Source organism: Perognathus longimembris, chromosome 12, assembly GCF_023159225.1.
Source record: "Perognathus longimembris pacificus isolate PPM17 chromosome 12, ASM2315922v1, whole genome shotgun sequence".
Lineage (NCBI taxonomy): Eukaryota > Metazoa > Chordata > Mammalia > Rodentia > Heteromyidae > Perognathus > Perognathus longimembris.
In genome coordinates this window covers 59,144,684-59,154,734 of record NC_063172.1, presented here as the reverse complement: position 1 = coordinate 59,154,734, position 10,051 = coordinate 59,144,684, and positions in this window count along the sequence as shown.

Here is a 10,051-nt window from a genome sequence, read left to right as displayed (position 1 = left end):
AACATGGGCCCAAGTAAACAATACAGCCATTATTAAAAATGAAATGAAACCCAAAGTGGGCAGGAGGCGAACAGGAGGTCAGATCTCAATCCCTGAAGGATTCTTTACATTGCTGTTGTTCTCCAAGGTCAGTCAGAGAATCTGCTCACACACTGGGTTTTCATTTGTAAGCCAGGTTCATTAGAAAAAATGTGATGGATTTGCCCCCCCCCCCAAATAAAAATGGAGAATCAGGGGAAAAAAAGCGTCTTTTTGGTCCAACATTCTTTGGTCTACAGCTGCCCACTTGTACCCACTTGGAGTCTGACTTTCTACCTGGGATTCATGAAATGGATGCTGCCTGTAGCTAGTGTCAAAAAACGTCTGAAATACAATGATGAAAATTACTTACTTAAAAAGCAGGGCTACTAGAATTCCTAATGAATCTACCAGATTGCCTGCTTTACCCAAATATACACAAAATGATCCTCACTGCTAGGTCTGTCCTCTTCCATAGTGAGTTTCTTCAGCTTTACATTCAGCAGTGAGAAAGGGTGACACCCCTGGTCCCTCACAACAGCAGCAAGAACAACCAAATCTGTGATTAGAAACTCCAGAGAGAAGCTGAGAGTTCTTCTCACTGTCCTCTCCCCCAGCTTCCTCGGGGGGATGGTCTAATACCTTGGCACACATGAGAAGTTAAGTACTGACAGCTGGTCTGCTCACAGAACCTGTACCAGAACCCAGGGCTCGTAGACCTGGGATTCTGGGCCAGTTCTTGGCCAACACTGATGTTAAGTATCTGCATTTTGTATATTACTGTTTTTCCCTTAATCATATAGTAAACCTGCATCCTAAGGCAATTGTAGCACGCATACTAAGAAAAATTACTGTGTCACACGGACAGAATATTTCTGAAAAAAAATGTAATTTCTAGTTAACAGCCTTGCAGCAAAGGATACTCTAAAATCTTAAAATCGGTGTTACATACAGTGAGACCAAAAGAAGATTCTAAGGAGAGGAACCAAAGGCATAATACCTAAGTGCATATGATCACATGAAATACTTATGGAATCGTTATGGAAATGAATTCCAGGAAATGGAAACAAGAGGTGGGATGTTTTGTTTTGTTTTGTTTTGTTTTTGGTGTTGTTGCTGTTGTTGTCTTCTTTTTCTTTGTCTGGTTTGTTTATCTGTTTTGAGGATGGTGAAGGGAGGCACAGGGGACAAAGGGTAAACAAACGCTGCAGTGGTACTCACTAGACACTATGTTGAAAATGAACTACACAATTTGTGGGTGGGGGCGGGAGGGAAAAACTGGGAGAGAGCCAGGGAAGGGGTGACATGGTTCAAAAAGAAATTTACTTTTTATCTGACTTATATAACTCCTCTGTACATCATCTTTACAAAAACAATACAAATACAGTGAAAAAGTCATTACAGACCTTATTAACAAAGAAATAAAATCAGTGTTACAATAAAATCATGAAGCATTAAAACTTGAAGGGAGAAAAAGCAAAGTAATATTTGGGGAAGAAATGGAGCAAATGTAATGCACATCATTTGACCAATTTATATGTAAAGGCTCTTAGAAAATGGCTGGTCAGTAATGACCATTTCTCACTAAGTACACCTAGTATCAGGAGAACTGTATTAATGCCTTCCGCATGGTTTTCAATTGGATCTCTAGATTACAGATGCTCCTCATCTCACAATGGGATTATGTCCTCATAAGCCCATCCCAACTTTAAAATGCCATCACTGGAAAACGCATTTAATCTACTTGAAATACCAAATGGCCCAGCTGAGCCACCCAATTGCCATGTCGCTGATGAGGACCTGTGCTGGTTGCTGCTGGTGACACCATGGGAAAGGACTGCCTGGCATGTCACTGGCCAGAAACTGAGCAAAATTCAAATTCCAAGTACTACTAGATGCCTGACTTGAATTCTCGTAGAGTCAAAAGAGCCTAAGTCAAACCTTTGGAACCTGGAAGCCATCTATATTGCTAAAGTAATGTTATTAACTTTCTTTAAAGAAGAAGCTAATGTCTGAAGACATAGAAAGTTGTCCTAGCTCTATCAAAAAGCCAGAAGTAGAGCTGTAGTTATAATTTAGCCTTGAGCAAAAAAAGCTAGGTGAGAATGCAAAGTCCCGAGCTCAAGCCCCCGAAATGATACTTGACATCAACTCTTCATTTTGGACAGCACAGTGCCTTAGCACATACACAGAGAACATGTGCTTACAACATAGCAATATTAAGAAAAGTGCAAAGGGATCTGGGCACCCGTGGCTCACGTCTGTAATCCTAACTACTCAGGAGGCTAAGATCTTCGGATCATGGTCCAAACTCAGCCCTGGCAGGAAAGCCCATAAAACTCTTATCTCCAATTAACCACCAAAAAGTCACAAGTGGAGCTAGGGCTCAACTGGCCCAACTAGTAGAGCTCTAGCCTTGCCCTAGCCTTGAGTATAAAAGCTCAGGAACAGGTCCTGAGTTCAAGCTCCAGGACACACACACACACACACACACACACACACACACACACGCACGCTCGATGCAAAGAGAAATCAATGACAGGTAGAAATGAACAGCAAAACTTTAGCTTCACTTGAAAAATACTGAGTACTGTTGATTTCCTTTGCCAAGGAACACCCAGAATTATACTTGTTTGAAGAGCTCTCGGTGCAATGGCTGCTGGAACAACTCGTTCTCTGCCTCAAGTGTCGTCTGAAGAGAAACAATTGCTTTTTTTCATTTCTAAGGATTCAGACTGAACTGTTTTGAACCATCATCAACACAAGACACATAAGATGACAGACACCTACTTTTCACAGCATATTATTTTAATCTTTTCAGCACCTAACACATCTTACATAAAATTATTCTCAAGCAGAGGAAAGGCTTTATCACAATTTGCACCTGAAATATTATTTTGGGCTATAAGTGACAAATAATTTAGGAATGACTAATAACTGCATTCCCCCTTGCCCAAATGCCTACCTCTGACTCTGTCTCAAAGCAACTTGGGAAGAAGGGAGCAGCAGGTGTTTGCCAGGCTCTGCTTGTGGTCTAGCTGCCTGTGGAGGCAGGCATGGCCTTGGAAGGGAGACACAGAGCACCTTGTGATGAGGGACCGGAACTGAGTCTGCAGCCACGGGCTTATTCCCCTCCATTTTCCTGCCACCAAGGGACCCTTCTGCCTCCACCTTCTGCCCCTTTCTAACTCTCTTTGTGTCTTCCACACTGAAGAAAGGCACCACGGGAACACTTTTCTGACCCCTGGCTGTGTATCCTAGCCTTCTCCCAGGTACTTCCGTGACTGTTCCTAACACAAAGTGATGCTTATAATCCTTCCCCAGGGAGACGTCTGAGGGCGCTGCCTGGTTCTTGTGAACCCAGGGGCAGCAGCCAACACTGGTAGATAGAAGTATCTGGAACTTTCTGTAGGCATTCTTGTCTGCCAAGAATGGAATATGTTTGCCTTAATGAAAGTGACTTAACAAGTCTAAGAGCTATATGGACTGTTAATGCAGGACAGTTTTGCCTACTTGTTCCCTCCCTACTCCTGTCAAACAGATTTTTTTTTATTATTATTATTTTTGTCTTTGGGGCTGGTACTGAGGACTGAATTCAAGGCTTAGACACAGTCCTTAGCTTTTTTTGCTCAAGGCTAGCATGCTACCATTTAAGTTCCATTTCTACTTCCAGCTTTTTGGTGGTTAATTGGAGATGAGAGTCTCATGAGCTTTCCTGCCCTGGCTGGTTTCAAGCTGTGATCCTGACCCCTCAGCCTCATGAGTAGCTAGCATTACAGGGGTCAGCCACCAGTGCCTGGCAAACAAATAAACACCCCCTCTCCCCAATGTAAAGTGAGGTCATTAAGAGACACCTGAAGGATAACGAGTGTCCAAACCTACTTTAAAAGTAATCTAATATGTATTTAAAATAAAAACCTGTAGACACCATCATTGGAAGGACAAAGCAATTTTTTACTAGGCCTGAAGATTCTGCCTCTGCTATATAGGAAAGCAGAATGACCTTCTTTATATGTATCCCCACATTTCTCTTTACAGTTGGGCTATCTGCTACTGTTTCTGCCTGATTCACTTCATAGCTTGTTGCTGGATAGTAAAGAGAAGTGACTAGGTGAAGTGAAAAAGGATATTAGTTTTTCTAAAGTAGCGTTCCCCCCGTCAGTCTGTAGTTTTGTTTGGTGAGAAGTGGACGTGTGTGTGTGTGTGTGTGTGTGTGTGTGTGTGTGTGTGCATGTGTGTGTGTGTGTGTGTGTGTGTTAACAAAAGGGAGAAATGGCAAGGAGGGAGAAAGAATGGATTATTTTTGCTCTTTAGCAAAAGATAGTTAACGATGTTTAGTAGTTCATGCAAGTTTCTTTCCTTCCTTCCTTCCTTCCTTCCTTCCTTCCTTCCTTCCTTCCTTCCTTCCTTCCTTCCTTCCTGTTTCCCTCCCTCCCTCCCTCCCTCCCTCCTTCCCTCCCTCCCTTCCCTTTCCATAATGGTACTGAGGCTTGAACTCAGGGCCTGGGCTCTGTTCCTTAGGTATTTTTCTCAAAGCTGGCACCCTATCACTTGAGCCACAGCTTCATTTCTGTTGGTTTTTTTTTTGTTGTTGTTTTAAGGGGGTGGTGGCTAATTGCAAATAAACAACCTCAAAGACTTTCATGCTCAGGCTGGCTCCGAACTAGGATCCTCAGATCTCAGCTAGGATTACAGGAGTGAACCACCAGTGCCTGGCTCTTTGAAGCTTTTGAGCTTGGTCACTATCTCTATAAATCTAAGAGAAATATGCTAGCTATCATGCTAGCTATTGACTGCCCTTTAACTTGCCAACCCCAGGCCAGGCGGGCTGAGTTTATTACACTCACCTCAGCCTGGCTCTGTTCAGATTATGCCCTTGTATTGCTCTGGAAGGTCATGTAAACATCCATAGGCAAGGAGCAATGAGAGACTAGTGGGTATCAGCATTAGAGAGGTGAGAGAATACAGCTGGCATCATTCTTCATTACCCAGCCCATGCCAGACACCAAGCTGTGTTCACAGCTGAGCCTCCTCCGTGCATCCGTATTGTGCCCAGGATAAACTAGTAAGGGCAGTAAAAGGCAGGATGGTGTCCTGAAAATTGGGTGACCAGAGGCATTCCTGAATGTAAAAATAAGCCTCAACAATCTGACATGAGGGAAGACTTTAACAAAAGCTCTTTCTTTGGTGAGGTTCTCTTAGGGGAGCTCAAAATGTCTTGCAATCCCTCCTTGATGGAAAATATTCTAATAGCTTGCAAAGAAAAGCAAGATCCAAGCAAAAGAAAATTGATCTAGTCATGGTCCAAGGGGATAACAACTGGACTGTCTTTATGAAGGCTGAGCCCTCCCCAGGGCTGATCTATGGAAAGGTATAGATAGCCCCTTAAGATCACAGAGATCCACTCAGTGAAACAAAGACAAGCGCCACAAGTTCTGCTCATAGAGGTATGATCTCATGAGGGACACACTTCATCAAGTCATACAGACAGAAGAAGGAAGGGAAACAACCACAGTGAACTTGTTCAGAATACACAGGATATGGAGCTAACATCCATAAAACTAAGTATACTATGCCGTGTGCTAGCACAGAGGTGGAACAGACAACAGAGCAAGAGTTTGCTTCTGTGGAAACGGCTCTGTAACCTTCATAAAGCACTGTGGTAAATTGGCCGGGGGTGGGGGGTGGTACTGAAGAGGGGCTGGGAAGAGTGGGGAGTCGAGATGGCTTGTTTTTGCAGATTGGAGAGAATGAGATAGCTGGAGGTGGGTAAGCAGAAAGAGAGGGTGTTTACTTCAGACTGCAGAAATGACACGTATCTATGGGTTGGTGTGCTGATACAGTGGGAAGGAAAGCGCACATGACACAAGAAAGATTTTGTTCTACAGCACTGAGAACAGGAAAACAATCGGAGCCAACAACCTTCCACAAGAGGACAACAATGGCTTATAAATGTCAGGAGGCTTTTCCTGGTTGGCATGTGACATTGGGTAGGGGTAATAGCTGTAAAGCAAAGTGCTGGACTGGCAGCATGAAGAAGGACATGGGGAGAGATGATATGCTCAAGGCCAAGTAGAACAAGAACACCAATCCCGGCACTGGTGGCTGGCTAGCTACTCAGGAGGTTGAGGTTTGAGGCTCCCAGTTTGAAACCAGCCCAGGTAGGAAAATCCAAGGGACTCTCATCTCCAATTACCACGAAAATAGCTGGAAGTGGAGCTGTGGCTTAAGTTGCAGAGTACCACCAGCTTTGAGGGAAAAACCTAAGGAACTCCACCCATGCTCTGAGTGCGAGGCACAAGACCAGCACAAAAATGAAAAATAAGTATAATGTGGGCATGTTCCTGACACTGATGACTCACTAGTCATTTCCCAGTGCAGATTATAAATTGTCAGTGGCAATTATCGAACTGAAAGCTACAACTCACATTTACTAGAAGTTTAAAAGAAAATGTGGCCTGTGCTCATAAGAGGAGCAGACTGGCATCACCTTGTAGGTCCTGCCCTGGCTCTCCCGGGTGACTTCGAATCATCACCTCCCTGAACCTAGTATCATCAGAGACGATGCCAAGGCTCGGCACAGGACTCCCTGAGGTGGCCCTCACTCTTGTTAAGGCTTTGAAGAAAACAGTGTCACATGAACACCAGGACCACTTTTTGAGGCTGCCTGCAGACTCATAGAAGAAAAACTAAAAACTATCCAGAACTGGAATGAACTGCTTTGTAGGGAAATAACCTTTCTATTTTTCTTTTTTCAATCTGAGAAAAAGGTTGATGTAGTGGAGGCAGGTTTACTATTGACCCAGGAAGTTTTAGACAGGCCTCCTGTCACGCATGGATGGGAAAAAATAGCGAAGGAATGTCAAGTTCCTTCCCAGAAAGTTCTAGGGTTCTCTGGAAACATTCTCGCTGCTTACGCTGACTTTACTATTCTCAATGCAAGAAGAAAGGAAAAAAGATAGTATTAAGACAAAAGAAAAAAAGTTTGAGCTAAGTGATAATAAGCAATTAAATATGATAAGGATGATTATAATGGAATATATGAAGAACAAGCAAAGAATAGTTTTAGAAAGGGGTTAAGTCTCAGAAAATGCGGAAACTTCTCAGGAGCGGGAGGAAGGCATGAAGAGAAAAGAGAAGGCAAGAGGGAGTAGGTGAGCAGAACGTCTTTGTTCTTAACAACAGAGACTTGGTAAGGCAAGGTGCCGGCCTGCTCTTCCTCCCTGCCCTAGCAGTCCTGGTCTGTGTCACAGCCGGCCTCTTGCGTCTCATATGCACTGAATCTCATGCACATTCACAGGATGCGTCTATGTATAGCATAGGTGAGTGTGTCCAGCATTGCAAAGGTTCTGAAACTACCCACATCACGGACTGACCTAAGGGAACCCTAGGGAGAAGGCCAGTGCGGCTTCTAAAGTCCCTGAGAGCTGGAGTGTTTTATAACCCGTGGTGCTAAAATATGTGCTGTGTTTGAACATAGTGTGTCCACTTACTTTTGGAGACCATGCCATCCCGAATTCTGTAGAGAACTAGCAGCAGCAGCAAGTTAGCCCTGGCGTCTTTACATTTTCCAGTCAGGCCTTGGTACCCTGAGGCAGGAGGGAGCTGTCTCAGTTCTGAGACGCTGCCAGAGCTCACAGGGTGCTGCAGCTGCCTCTCCAAGGGGATCTTTTGGTTTCTACAATTTCCCTCCATTAGCTTAGAGGGATCAAGCCCTTTCATAACATTCGTCTTTCTTTATTGGCTACTAGAGGGCATGTATTGGATTTTTTCTCTGTTGTATAGTAGCTTTAAAGACAGATGGAGGCTTTTATACATTCATCCCTTTTGCTTATTACTAAGGTATGCTCTATTACACCACGTTATTTCTAGAATGCAAGGAGGGTGAGCCTTCTTATGTTTATAACTCTATCCAGAACAACATTTCAGAAATGAAGCCAAGGCATCTTTGAAAAGCCAAGTACAACTTCTATCGAGCTACAATTGACAATCAAAATGAAATCTATCTTAGGGAGACAGTGAAAACAAGCACACACACACACACACACATACACACACACGTTATTACTGTCTTTCCCAGAACGAACTTCAATAGTCTATTTCTAGACTTCGGACAAAGGACTATTCAATATTCAACTTCTCATTTTGCAATGTCAGCTTTTTCAAACATTATGATAAACAGCACAAAATAACCTACATTGCCTGACACTGAAGAAAAGTGACACGTCACTCCAAAATCCATTTTTCTGACTTGCAGAGCAAAATCAAATACTTCTTCATTCATCCTTCCATTTTTTTTTTTTTGCCAGTCCTGGGCCTTGAACTCAGGGCCGGAGCACTGTCCCTGGCTTCCTTTTGCTCACGGCTAGTACTCTGCCTCTTCAGCCACAGCGCCACTTCCAGCTTTTTCTGTTTATGTGGTGCTGAGGAATCGAACCCAGGGCTTCGTGTATACAAGCACTCTACTACTAAGCCGCATTCCTGGCCCTCCAGTCATCCTCCTTTGACAGACTGAAAATGCTCTTTTAATTAAAATTCTCAACATAAGCAAAAGAAAAAAAAAGGATTAAAAAAAATCTGAAAAAGTACTCAGCAAACGTTTCCTTGTTAGCTGGACAGCTCTCTAGACAGAATCGGAACTTGGACTTCTTAAAAGCTGCACCTTACAGGGAATCTAGAAAGAATGAGGTTGTAGTAGTTTTTCAAAAAGCCGTTTTCTCTGGGAAAGTATCTGGTGTACAGCAAGAAGACAGCCAGACCCCCTAGCAGTCCTGGGGAGGGCTGGGAATGCCGGGGGGCACAGAGGCTGAGCTCACAGGGATCCATTTGAATCCTGCTCCTGATCGTCTCACTCTGTGACTCTGAACTAGGGAATCCTCTAGGTGAGTCCAGCCGCACCTCCCTCCTGGGTGACCATGGAGGACACGGGTAGGAAGGAACACAGCACGCAGCATGCATGCAGAAGGTATTCAGGGTGCATACAAAAAAAAGAGAATTATTTCTAATGCAAACAACTGAGGGTACTGTGTAAAACTTATTGCCTTGGTTAACTCATCATTTGAAAGAATATATGGAAAATCTAGATTTTTCTTGTAAAAATAAAATGCATGAAAATGAACTTTGTTATCTACAATTTTTTTTCCTAGAATTCTTAGAGGTACTGCATTAAACTTACTTGAAAATTTTAAAATTTTCTTATGAGGTTGTCTTCAGCCTATAAATACGATTATTGGCTTACTTGACTTTTTTTTTTTATCAGTGGTGTTGTTGTGTAGCTTTTGGCATATAAGTCTTACTTATGTTTTATTCTATAAACATTTAAGTAGTTGATATTTTGGGGACATTGACAATAACATTGTGTCACTAATGTGGGCTCCAAACATATTCATTCTAGTGTAGAGAATCAATGTCTTTAGTCTGTTGATCTTTCCTTCTTGTGACCTCGTTGAATTCACTTTTAAGTTCCAGATATTTTTATTTATATTCAATTTTGTAGATCCTTTGAGATTTTTCTACATATACACAAATGTCAGATGAGACAAACAATAATTAATTTTTATCTAAGGAAAGTATGAGTAGGTGTGTCAAGTAAAACTTCCCATCAGTTATTTGCAAACACATATAAGATGATTCAAAAATGTACATGGAAAGACAAAGAAACTAAAATACCTAAAACAATTCTGCAAAGGAAGACTGATGTGAGAGGTAGGATTCCACTGGGTCTCAAGGCTTGCTACCCACGGCTACCGCCAGCAGGACTGTGCGGTAAGGAGAGGGAGAATGCTTATCTTCAGACCCAGGAGACACAGAACCAACTACCCAGAAACAGCACCACACAAGCAATGGGCCACTAATTTCTGAGAAAGACGAGAAAGAGCAACTGAGTGGAAGATGAATAATGTCAACAAAGGGTGCTAGAGCAATTGGACCTTCATGAAAAAATATGAACCTTCCTATTTGAAGCTACCTACCTTACAAAAAAGTTAACTCAGAAAAGATCAGAGTTTCAATTATAAAACACACCAGTTTTAGG